The sequence below is a fragment of the Oryzias melastigma genome, linkage group LG12, assembly GCF_002922805.2.
Source record: "Oryzias melastigma strain HK-1 linkage group LG12, ASM292280v2, whole genome shotgun sequence".
Taxonomy (NCBI): domain Eukaryota; kingdom Metazoa; phylum Chordata; class Actinopteri; order Beloniformes; family Adrianichthyidae; genus Oryzias; species Oryzias melastigma.
Window position 1 is genome coordinate 20,841,409 of NC_050523.1, and position 13,356 is coordinate 20,854,764.

The 13,356-nt window shown below is 37.2% G+C and overlaps 1 protein-coding gene across 1 annotated transcript in view; it reads right to left on the minus strand.

Moving 5' to 3' along the window:
- The window catches only part of lrrtm4l1 (leucine rich repeat transmembrane neuronal 4 like 1), a 125,564-nt gene that overhangs the window by 54,114 nt on the left and 58,094 nt on the right, over window positions 1-13,356 (minus strand). The gene's annotated exons all lie outside the window — the stretch shown is intronic.

A 13,356-nucleotide genomic window follows, 5' to 3' on the forward strand; every position in this document is an offset into this window, starting at 1 on the left:
GGTTCGGGGCGAATAAAGTTGCCAAAATGAAGACGGAGTCCTGTCTATTTTCAAGGGTGCAACATATACAACAGAAATCTCCCCAACTTCTTGCTTTTTTAGGCTTTTTCTAAGCACTAATCTACAAGTGTCGTGATGTAATTATGCACCACTGCAATATTTCCAAACTAAGGATTTTCTGCGTGAGGTCTGTTCTAAAGTAACACCGTTTAACCTCACAAAATGCATGTCTTTTGTCAATTTTTTTAAACACAAATTCACATTTTTAGATTAACACCAAAGCCACATAACCACAACAGTTAACCTAATGCTCACGTTGCAAGCTGAGTGGTTGCATATTTTTCAAATTTTACAGCTAAACTACAATCCAGCCACTTCAGTGGATTCCTGTGTTTTGTCTCTTACTAAATGTGTGGGCGTTTACACACTCAGCTTTACTGGCATTTTCTGAACACTGCAGGAGGGAATAAAGAACACAGCTGGCAGTTATAGTTTGGCATTTGGATAAGTACAGTTTTGATTTAATGTTGACGCATTGCTAATCAACAGTGAACTAATGACATATACACAGAAATCTCGCAAGATGTTTGGTTGTGAAAGCCAACGACATGAATCAAAGATTTCACACACCGATTTTTATGATGTTCATTCAAACATGACTGAGTTCATAGGTTTGTGGTGTATTTATTCACACATTTTTTAATTATACAAGTATATCAGGTAGTATCTATCTGACTTATAAATGTGCTTTAACCTTGTTTCCACTTTAAATGGAGTCAGTTTGTTTCTTTAATTTCAGTGTCAGACGTTTAATGGAGGAATCCCAGGTTTAAATAGGTGTTTATTGGCATAAAGTAGGATTGTGTGCTTGAATGTTTAAGTAGGACATTGTGACAACTGTGTTCACAAACTGCAAGTCATTTGCACTGGACAGCTGCATAGCTACCGGCTAGCAAGCATTTACACATAAATAAACACCTCATTTGCTGCTGCTATTCATAGTCGAGGAAGCAACCAAAAATACTAATAGTCACTGCAAATACATTATTTTATGGGTCATTTTTGCTTAATGCCTTAGTGAAAAATTGACGTCCAAACATTTGTTGTTTAAGGAATTGTGATTCTGATTATATTTTTTTTCAGAAGACTTCCCTCGGCAAAGCTGGACTGCATCAATGCACAGACACTTGCGTGCGCTGCGCCTGCTGTGAGTGACCTAATCAAATCATAACACAACGCACCAGATGGTTTGTTACATACAACCATCTGGGAGCGCCTCTGCAGAAAACACTGAAAAAAAAATAAAAATCTGTGCTTAAGTTTGGATAAAAAAATTGGTTGACCACCTTGTGTGGTAAAGTTCATCTGTCAAGTGCCAGCAGGCAAGCCGAAAGGTGTTCCACACTTTTGAAAGATAGTAAATAATTACTACAAGTTGATAGCTTTTGAGCAAAAACTGTAATGTTACGCCTGGTTCACCCTGGATGCGGGAGCGGGGCGGAACGGAGGCCGCTTCCATTCGGCACCCTTGCCGCACCACCACACGCCGCGGTCCTCGGTGGAAGGCTCGCATCGTGCAGCGGATCGTTTTGGCATCTGGTCTATTTTTGATTCTCCAGATGCATGTAAGTTAAGCTACCGCCTAAAGTTTTTTTCTTTAACCTCACCACCACATGGAAGTATTGACTGAATATTTTATTTACATGAAGGACATGGATGATGTTTAGAGATCAGGTTATTTTACTTTAAGGAGCTCTCCAAAAGCATCGGTAATCACGTGTCCACGTCTGGGTTCATGAGATCATTCAGAGACTCTCTCAGGACGGTGAGGTCCACCATCTACTGCAGGAGCTGCGTCTGAATGACGGCACTTTCAGCTGTACTTCCGTCTCTCTGTGATCCACTTTGATGTCTTGAATAGAATAGAAGATTGCGGGCGGCTAAGAAATATATCACCGTTAAGAGGAAAATGTAAACGCTAGCTTAGCGCTATACCTTTAAATTAAGATGAAACTGCAAGAATCTGTGTATCACAGAATCACTACATACGAGTGATTGTAATAGACAAAAAAATGGTTTGAACTGTAACACATAGCAGCTTACTTTACCAGTTTGGAGCACTGAAATACAGACCAGATTTTTAAATTAGGCTTAAAATTTACTCATTTTTTATTTTTTTTGTCTTGTTGTGTTTTCTGATGTTTTAACAAAAGCTCATCTTATAGAGTCACATTGTTCCACCCCTGAGGAGTCTTCCATGGGGCTGTCTGTGCTGTGCAAAATGATTGTTATATAATATTTCGTTCTGTCCCTGTGACTCCTCCAGAGTTAGTCACAGAACCGAACTAGAGGCAGAACAGGTGCTGTTTGAAAGGCTGAGACAGAACGTCACAGAGTGACGCTGCAGTGACAGATGATGCTGGGATGGCGCTCGTCTATCTGTCCTGCAACTGTGAGTCCAACATGGTTCAAACAACAACAGTTCCTGTTCTCTGTTTATGCTCATTTGAAATTCAACACAGCTCATAAAAGCATTAATAATAAAAAGCTTTTAAAAATGAACGTAACAGAATAACATGACAGTGTGTTTGTGCTCCATGTGCAGCATTAATAAGGAAAAGGAAATGAAGGAGATGTGAAAGAACAAAAAGGACTGAGGAAAAAATTCTTGTGTGGTTTGGCACACAACCATGAAAAATGTCCAAAGCAAGATTTTTAGAGCATTTGACTCCATATGACTGTAGACTAACACGAAGCAGAAATCCTTGTCAACACCTGAAGTCTTAAGCTGTGCTGCCAAAACAGATGTTCATGCCCCTACTTTCAAAGAAAACTCAATGTATACGCAGATATATTTGACCTTTTAGGCTTGTACATACAAAACTGTTAGGTTCATGCAAGTTTTTAATTCTGTTTGTACACAAAGCATGAGTCAAAACCCTTGACTGTCTATGAGAACGGGACAAAGTATCACGTTTCCCCTCGCTTTCCAAACATGAAGTACCAGCTGGTCCCAGAAAGCGAAGTTCCATAGACTTCTATATTTGTCAGATTATTTATTTTTTCCTCTCTTACCTTCTTTTCACACATGTTCTTGCTAACACTTCTTTTTTTTTCATTATGTATTTTGTCACGAGATGTTCAAATTATAAACTGACCAATCAGATGCCTCAATAAAGCATGTGGTGCCCGCTGGCCCCCACCTCGAATGTTTAAAACGTTTGATCGATTCTCCCGAGCTTGCTTCCAGTGGAAGGGGTGTGGATTTTCTATGGGTGACATCACAGGCATTTTGTCTATCTCTGTACATGTCAATGGTAAACCAGTTGAACTTTGACCAATCAGGGACTCCGATTTGGTTGTGACTTATGGATTGTGTCCCTTTGAATTAATGTAAGTGCCAACCAGTGGTAAACTGATCACAAAGGAGAAACTAATAATTGAAGTATGTTTGGCAGACTTCTATTACACCACATCTTTGATATATCAGAATAGAGCTTTGAAAGAAAGAAAGAAAAAGAGCAAGATTCACCAGACTTACACCACTTTGCACCGCCTCTTCAACGTCTTCCAACTCTGAGAATATTTCTTTATTTAACCATAATTTAACCAGGAAAAAAAAAAATCAAATTTTTCAAAGGAGTCCTGGCAAAGAGGCAAAATTTACACACACCCAAGACATGTCATAGAATTAAAATACGCAAAAAAAAATAATAAATATGATAAAATAAAACAGAATAAAACAAAGTAAGTAAATAAAAACAGTTACAGGTTAGTGATTTTGTTAGTGATGGTGTGAACACCATATAGTAAATGCCACAACGCCCTGTATATAGATAGCATAGCATTACTGTTGCTAGCTAGCCTTTAGTCTCACTTGGAGGAAAATCTTGTGAGAAGTCTGTCGGTCACAATAATCCAAAACATTCTAAATTATTATGGTGCCAAGAATTTTGTCTAAGTGGAAAAATGAAGTATGTGTTCACTTTGAACAGGAGAATCATCGTTACCATGGCTGTTATTAAGGGGGTGTTTTTTTTTTTTTTTTTTGCTTTTTTTCAGCCTCATTTAAGGGAGCTCATCAGTGGCATTCCAACACATTCCCACTCCCAAGTTGTCACATAGTAAAGTTTGGTTAAGGACCTCTCTGAATAACTTTTTGGGTGTACCTGAACCGTCATTTTTTGACGTACTGTCTCTTTCCATTAAATCAAGGGTCCCCAACCTCCAGGCCGCAAACCAGAACTGGTCCAGTACTGCAAGGCGTAGCACACCGGTACCCAAACCCAACATCGGACCAGATGCTCTACGCAGTACAGGTCGCAAACCAGTCGTAGCACCAGACGCGAACCAATACCGGGTTAAGGTTAGGTTACTGAATGCGTCCCGAGGACCAGTGCACATCCGGTACCGTGTCCCGATGGTTGCAGACCAGAACAGCCAGCATGTCAAAAGATGACACATTGGGGTCACCCAAAACGTCAAAAAGTGACGCGGAAGGGACCTTAACCAAACATCAGTATGTGACCACTTGGTGATAAGAATGTGTTGGACATTCCTGTTGGTTGCAAACATTGTAGATACTGGAGAAAAGTAATCCCCCCTTGGTGTTCCAAATAGGTACTAGCTACTAGCTCAAACTACTTGGTTGCAGAGGTTTTTAAAAATGTATTGGAGAAAAATCTGCAAAATAAATGCAATGATATACTTGCCTTAACCCTTTAATTGTCTACTCAACTAGAAAAAACAGAACATTTAGAAATCAAATACTTGAAGACACTGATTGTGTGTCAATAAGTAGCAGATAACAATTTTTTTTTTTTTTTTTTGGTCCTAGTTGGGTAGTTAAAGTGTTTAAGTGTATAGTCTAAGCCTGCAACCTCAATATTCTCCCCTCCCATTTGATAAATGTTTCAATGTTAAGTGGATTTTTTTTGCTTTGCAGTCACTTTTTACAAAATTTGTAATTTTAATTTCCCCCTCTCACCGCACAGCACACATTTACATTGTGCAGCACAAATCTGATCGTCATGTAAGTATTTCTGAACCTGTCAGTACCCTTATAGTTAAAGCACACAGCAGGACATATCTGGATTTGCAAAGATGTCTATGTCAGAAGTTTTCTGCCACAAAAAAGTTGAAGTTTAAAGTGAAAGAGACAGTGCACTGTTTCCTGCTGTGCTTGTCAGTCTTTTCAATACCTCGCAGAATTTAAACCACAGCAGGGTAAATTTGTTCTGCTGGCTTTTGTTCCTACTCATTGACATCTGCAGGGACTGCTGGTGGTTCACAGAGCCATAATGAAAAGCCACACAGCCTGCTGTGGAGACCAGCTCGATGGCACTTTCATCAAACTAAACCAGGCAAACTTCTCAATTATTAAAGCCTTGAAAGAAGCAACAGTGTAGAGCACTTTTGAATAAGCGACTGTCACATTCATCAGTGATGTCTAAAAGATGTTTTTGAAATGACGAGGATGGGATTATGGAAATGGTATGCAGAAGCAATCCTTCAGCAGTGATTGGCACTGAAATATTTGCAGTTTACCACAGATTCATAACAACGCTTTCATTGTCTGGGAAACTGCAGTCAAGCTGCAGCAACTGAGACATACTATGGAAGCATGAAGGAAGCGAGAAAAAGCTGAAGTCATTTTATTTTAACACTTCATCTATTAGGCCACATCAATTCAAGAGCAGAGATCATTGAAAAACTTTTAACAATGATGGAAATAAAAACACACTTTTGCCAAAAAAAAAAAAAAAAAAATCTTTTTTATTAAATATTAAGTAAGGTTCTTTGCATTGACAATAGCTGACAAAGGCCTTCAAGGCCCAATCTGAATTCCTCCCTTCTCCCTGCTCCTCTATTTGAAGGGGATTGTGAAGTGCAATTGGTGTCTGAAAAATATATTTTTTTAAATCCTCCCCTCCAACAGAAGTGATACAGGCCCCTCCCTCACAAGGGAGTTCCGCGAAGAAGCGAATTTCTTCACAAGTTCGCTCTGAAGCCCAGAGGTTTACATTTAAATGTAAGTAATGACTTTTTGTTTTAACATGACTTTAAAGTTATACAACCGCTTTAAAGTTATACAACCGCTTTTGTTATGTATATTTGAGAGCTGGAAGCTCTACGCTAACGCTAACTGAACGGTAACTATCGGTGACATCATCAAACGAAAGTGAAGTCCAAAATCTGAGTGTTAATTTCTAGGTCTATTTAACTTTGATGTTGAAGCAATTTTGAGAGGCGCTTTCTCAAAAAAATGTGGTTGAATGTTACTTGTGAATATGCTAATGTGGCTAATCTAGCTAACGTGTAGTGGTGTCAGAGTGTTTTTTTATGTTACTAGGAAGGTTGAGAGTTAGCGTAGTTGCAATTGGGTTTTCTTTTTAGTGATAGTCTGTTTATTACGTGTTAAAAACTAGGTTGGGAGTTACAGATATTGTGATGATGCTAACGCATCTAACTTGGCTAATGTGTAGCATGTCAAAAATAGTCTAGAATTACAGTTAATACAGTTAATAAAGTCATAATGATGTACAGACGTTTCTCTAACTCTGTTGTCTCTCTTATGCTCTTTATAATTTGGTGCGTTCAAAAATAGACCATTTATTGGCAGTGCATATTTAAATTAGTGCGCCCTATCGTGCGGAAAATACGGTAAATTGAATAAAACCTGGCAGCCGCTCTAAATGTAAATTTGAAGCTTAACTACTATGCTGAATTTGTCACGTCAATTCAGCATTATTAAATGAGGATATTTGATGTTTTCCAATTATAGTACACTCCCACTTATTAAAAAAGGGCTTTGTAAGCACTTTGTAATAGTGTACGACAAATGCAAAATTACGTTTTCCAGCTAATTATAGACAAGACTAAAATAATCACAGATGACCCAGTAAAACAAAAGAAAAAAAAATTACAGTTACCCTAAATTTATTTTTTCTAATACATAGAAGTCAGGTTAGGAGTCCAGGGATGGTCACAGATCATCTGCATTTTACCAGCCTAAAAACATTGGCAGCATCAAACATACACTGTTTAAATTACACTTAGAGGAACATATTAACGCCTTTATCTTGAGTCTACGTGAATGTGTTTAAGGCGTCTGCAGTTCATCCAGAACGCTCTAGCTCAGGTCCAGACTATAACCAGGAAGTATGACCTCATCAGTTCTGTCCTCAGATCTCTGCACCGACTTCCTGTCGCTCAGAGAATTGACTTTGAAACAGCTCTGTATGTGTTCAATTATCTCCATGTGTCGCACCAAAGTACATCTCCAGCATGTTGGTTCTTTATGAACCAGCTCAGATTCTGAGAAGCTCAAGGGCAGACTTTCTGCTTGTGCCAGGGCTGAACAAATCAGTTTTAATTTTAGCAGCTACAATCAGGAACAATCTTTCTGGTGGTGTGAGACAAACCTCCGCACAGACAATGTTTACCCAGAAAAGTATTCTTTTTAGATCAGTGTTGACATCAGAAAGTCTTTCATTGGAACCCTTCTCTTTTAACTTTGCTTTATATCAGAAGTTAACAGTAATTTATTTATTTTTTTTATTTGTTTTCACTTTTGGCATTTATTTATCTGTAGCACTTCAATAACTGTATTAAGACAGCAAAAGGATCAATGTTTCAAAAAAGAAAATATCTTATTTTCTGTCTTGCACAAACACTGATCTTATCAAAAAGTTTTTTTTCAATAGAAAAATAATCTTTGTTTAAGAAAACATGTCCTTGTGACTAGATTTTTTTTCTTGTTAAAATATTAATTCTACATAGTTTCTAACCCCACTGGCAGATTTAGTTTATTTTAAGAAAATCTGTCAAAGGGGTAAGAATTTTCAACTTATTTCTAAGGTGCCTGTTTTTGGATAAACTCTGTTGCACACTTTGGCTCTGTGTATCAATATATCACATATTCACCAAAATAGAGATTGATTGGATTTGTTTTCGCTTCCACATCAACCCTAACTTTGCTTATTCAGAGCTAACCTTCATCAAAACATTGTTAAGGTGGTCAGAAAGGATCAGAAAATATATATATTTTGGTGAAGCAAAAAAGAAGCTCTTCAGTTTAGCACACTAGATTTTTTTTTCAGCATGAAGACTTTTATAGAAAAAATATGACTAAGCCATTTCAAAGGCAGTGGAAACTGGTGATTTATTTTAAAGACTTCAATGCTCCGTGGTTGAATAGCTTGCTAATCTGCTTTAGTTTGCATGGTGGCGAGGTCTTGTAACCCCAACTGAACCACGAAGGTGAACCTTGATTTAGAGAAGTTCTCTGTTGCTACATTTCATACCGGATGTGACATGGGTTCAAGAATGCACTCAACTCACTACCCAATACTAGTGTATAGACTCACAGTTGGAAGAGACTTGGGCTAAGTCCGAATTCCCACCCTATTCCCTAACTACTAAAAAACACTATAGTGCGGGGCTATATAGTGCCCTGGATTTAAAAGCAATTCAGACACGATGATCACTGCTTTTCTTTCGTCACAAAATTCACGAAGTGCAAATTGAATCAATACCAACATTTCACGACAACTATTCGTGAATCCATCGTGTTCTGATGGTGAAAATGTGGATAGTTATAAAAAATGTACATTTCAACACATTTTTTTTCGCAAAAATTGTTCTACAGTAATGCAGTGTGGTCTATATTCCCTAATGTAGCGAAGACTTCTGGGAAATTTCTAGTGCACTCAATTTTGGAATTGTAGGTTCGGACAGCAGTAGAAAATGGCGAACGCACCATATAGTGCAACTGCATAGTGCACTATGCAGTGCACTATGCAGTTGCACTGCATAGTGCACTGCAACTGCATAGTGAGTAGGGGAGGAATTTAGACATATTATTGATGAATCTTGCTCCAACACAAATTACAATTATTACTTTTTCCTTCAGAATCTATTTTCAAATTCTTGCTACTTCAGAGAATTAAAAAGGACACAATCCCAACGTCTCTATATTAAAGTTAAGTCCTTGACTGGTCAAAGTTCCGCAGGTTTAACTCTCAATGTGCCCAAAGACAGGTCCTAAAAATTGACTTAAAGACGTGTACAGCAATGTGTGTATGCAAGAGCTTTGAACGCAGAAATGCACAAATATGCGTGTTTATAAAGACTTCTCACTGGAAGTGGTTGCTTAATTGTGTGTTTCCAAGGGCGGTGTGAGAGCAGCATGGCAGCACCAGCCTATAGTCATCAAACTAAATCACACACTGGGACCCAAATCAAAAACACACATTAGATCATGGCCTGAACAGGATAAACATTTATTTTTATATGTTTAAAACGCTTTTTCTTTAGTTATTTTATCCGGTTATGTTTATTTCTTTCTGCACCATGAGTGAGAAGGAGGGAGATGATGATGACACCAAAGTGATGTAAAACACTGTGTCTCCCAAAAAAAAAGATCATAGATGATTTTAACCGATTTTTCAGTCTCTATAATTGTAGTGTTGCTTTGATATATTACTAGCACAAAATAAAATCAGGTCGTTAATGACAATAAAATAACATCATCTGGTGGACCGTAGATAATTACCCAGCAGGTAGGATTTGGTTCCCGGGCCTTGACTTTGACATTTGTGCTCTAGTCACTTGATTTAGTGTCTGTTCTATGGTTTCTTTGTCTGAAGTGTATCAAATAGTATTTTTTCTTGTCTTGCAGGTATTTGCATATCCTTCTTTTCCTTTTTTAGCAGCACAAATAAAGATATTGCTCTAAATGACGATTCCTATCATTTTCAAACTCCTCTGACCCTCCGAGAGAACGGAACCACTTTCACTTTTTCAAGTCAAGCTGCATTGGAACAGCAATGTTTTTATAAAAAGAGTAGAGAAAATTACTATTATTAAACAATTTTGTGCTGATTTACATAAAAGCTGGCAACGTGGTGGCTCTGAAGTGTACCAACAACATTACCGGTCCAATGTTTGGAGCTTTTTTGTAGTCACCCACCCACTCAAGATATGGTGACAGGTGATTCATCTGACTGCATCACTCTTTGGCATTACTGTTGGCCAGCGTGTTATGATTTATGCAGCAGAGAGCTTCCAAATGTCCATTCATCTTTTTTTAATGAGGAGGTTTATGCACAGCAGCTTTACTGTAAAGTCTCTGCATCTGAGGGTCAGTGGACTGTTCTTGATGACAATATCCAACCAATGGACAGGTTCTTCCTCAAACATGTTTATTAAAGGACATGTGGTTAATAAAGACTGTATATGAAAACTAAGCAAATGTGTAGAACAGAACTGATTATTAATGATCTATAAGCCAAAACAATAAGTGCTTTATTTTATTTTGAAAATGTTAAATTGTATTTAAAGGAAAGTCGCAAGTAGGGGCTTCAACCACACAGGTACCACTGACTTATTTTTTTTTTTGGACTATTAATGCTACAGACTTGGCTAAATTAGGCAAAAAGTATCAAAATAATCTACATCTTCATTGAGTTTGAGTTGTTTTCACTCAAATCCTGAGATCAAACTGCTTGGAAACATCACCTTGTTACAGAAACAGCCTGTATGTGGGTTGAATAGCCTGATACAAGCATTGACCATGACGAAAAAACAGTGCAAAGAAGAAAATCAGATAGTACTCCTGGTCCTTTTACCTTTTCACTATAATTTTTGACAGAACAAAAATATATATATATATTAGCTTTGTGTGATTCTTGCTTTATCTGAAGTGCACAGCTCTTTTATCCTTTTGCTTTATGGGCTGTTTGTTTGCATTCACAGTGTTAATAAATCACTTTAGAGTTTACTTGCAAGTGGAACAAGAGCCTTGTTGCATTTGGAGTTCAGATCAGCTTTAACAGTCCCTAGAGACAGAGTGAAAGAGTCAAAAGAAGGGCCAAAAAGATCAACGGGAGAGACATTTATGAAGACTCGTATAGCCTATTGAATTCTTTAGATTCTATTCAAAAAAGACTGTCGTTTGAAAACCTAGATTTAGCCACTAACAAACATGTCTAGAATTATATTTTTCTGGAGTTGTTTTTGAATGTAGCTTAAATATTTCAATTTTCATTTTATTCTTTTGTGTACAGATCTTTGCATATCAGAACTGGACTGAGGGAGTGTGCTACCCTCAAAATGCTGTGCTTCCATTTCTAACGAAATAGCCAATTCAGTCACCTTTTATTCACGATACGGACATATTGGAGCCAGATGTCGGCAGTAAGCAGTGATTGGTCCAAGTTGATCTAAGTCTACATTTCAATGGCAACCATTCTCGCCAATCCATTAAAGCGGACTCGGGAGAATCTGTCAATCAAATGTTTCAAACGTTTGATGTGAGACCACAGACATTTATTGAGGCATCTGATTGACCAGTTCATACTCAGTCCTGATCCTAAATACAGCCAAAGGTACAGATACAGCTTGTTTTTCATTTAAAAACATTGATTTTAAAATATTTTAACCAATGTATTTAAACAATAGATTCCATTACATATGGAGCAAACATTTAAATGAGTCAAGCATCTTTTTAGGTCTCTTTTTGACATTTCTCAGGCAACTGATAACAAGTAACATTTTTAACTGCAATCTACACTAAGGCTCTTGTGCATGGGTGCCCAAAGTGGGGCACGTGGGCCAAATTTGGTCCACCAAAGGTTATCTTTTAGCCCACTAAGTCATTGCTGTGGAAATCGCAGAGTGGTTAATTAAAACCCCTTACCTGTTTCTCGTTGATTCTCTATGGTGTTCCAAATCTATACAGCTGTAATATACTTTTGGCCCCCAGTTGGCGCTGTTAGCACTTTATTTGCCTGCAGCTATGGGTGAAACAACCCTCAAGTAAGTCAGCTCTGGGCTTTTTCCGTGTGTTGGAAATTCTGAGGAGCCTTCACGGTCACTTCCGATGCTTTTAGCGGCCTTTTTCAGCTAGCCAAAATGGAGTGGCAGTGCCAAACCGATAAAATCAAAAGACCAGCTCCACGTCTCTCATTAGGATCCCAATTTGCTGTTTTCATTTAAAGAAAGTTTGTCTTAGTTTCTTCTTGTTTCTCGGTTTAAAATGGTCAGTGAGGCCTTGTTGTTAAAGGTTTCAAAGACTTAAGTCTATATAATAATGTGTGTTATTTTAATGAATACAGAATCAAAATAAATAAATTAAGCCATATTCTTTATTTTCTTCTTTTATTTCAAGAGATGCAAAAAAAATATTGTATTTGGCCTGCAGACTGAGATCCCATTTAAATTTCGGCCCTTTGGGTGGAAAAGTTTGGGCACCTCTGCTCTAGTATTATAGCTCTCACTTCTTAAGATAGAAAAGTCAGGCTGTCATTTTAACTAAAACTGATGCCAATTCTGTGTCAATTAAAAATAAGTTTTGTTAATGTTTTTTTTCTTTTTCTTGCCATTTGATCAGAAAACTGTTTACTTAAGCAAAAAGTCTCCTCAGTAATTGATAGACTTTAGGGCTCACTGATGAATATTTTAAGTGCTTTAAGGCTATATTTGCAAACAGAGATTAAAAATGTTTTCAGGAGGTTGACTGCAATTACCCTGCCTTATAAAAAATACTCCTTTATCACAGCAGAGAGATTTACATTTAAGCCAAATTAAAAGCTTTCCCATTCCTATATTGCCTTTTCACTCAGCAGATTACCATAATTCTTCCTCACTTAAGCGTTGAGCATCATGTCAGTCAAACTTTGAGGATCAGTGAATGCCAAGTGACAGTGCACAGACACAACAACCAATCAGGTCACAAACCAATCTGTGTTAGATACATAACCTAGAGCGGAAATACACACGCTTCATGTTAACACCTTTTAAGCACATGATTAAAGTAAACAATTCATTATTTCAACCAAACTATGCTGAAGTAACAAAATCTGGCTTTTTTTCGGCAATCAAATATTTTCACTGCAAAAAAATATGTCAGATGTTACCGTTATTTTATTTTTTTAATTAAAATAATAGTAAAAAATAATCATGATCATAATTAAAAAAAAATATGTTACAGTTTTTTCGAACTTAAGCGGTTGATTTCACACGTCTAACTGTAACAAACAGTAATTAACCAGTTCATACATCTTTTTACATACACACAGGCGACACACAAGCCAAACAGAGAAGCATGCTGATTTGAAGTGGGGGGATCAACAAACTAGTGGGGTCAACAAATTAGTCAGAGTTTCCAATTATTCATTCATTAGTTTTATTTTTCAAAAACTAAAGCTTTGTAAATGAGCTCAGAAAACTCACATTTTAATTTGTGTCAATGACTACATTTACATACCCACTATATTAAAAAAAAGGTTTATACTAAGCATAATTCAAAATAATGTGTTTATTGTGTCTCAGAAAGTAAGTTTTTCTCTGTAC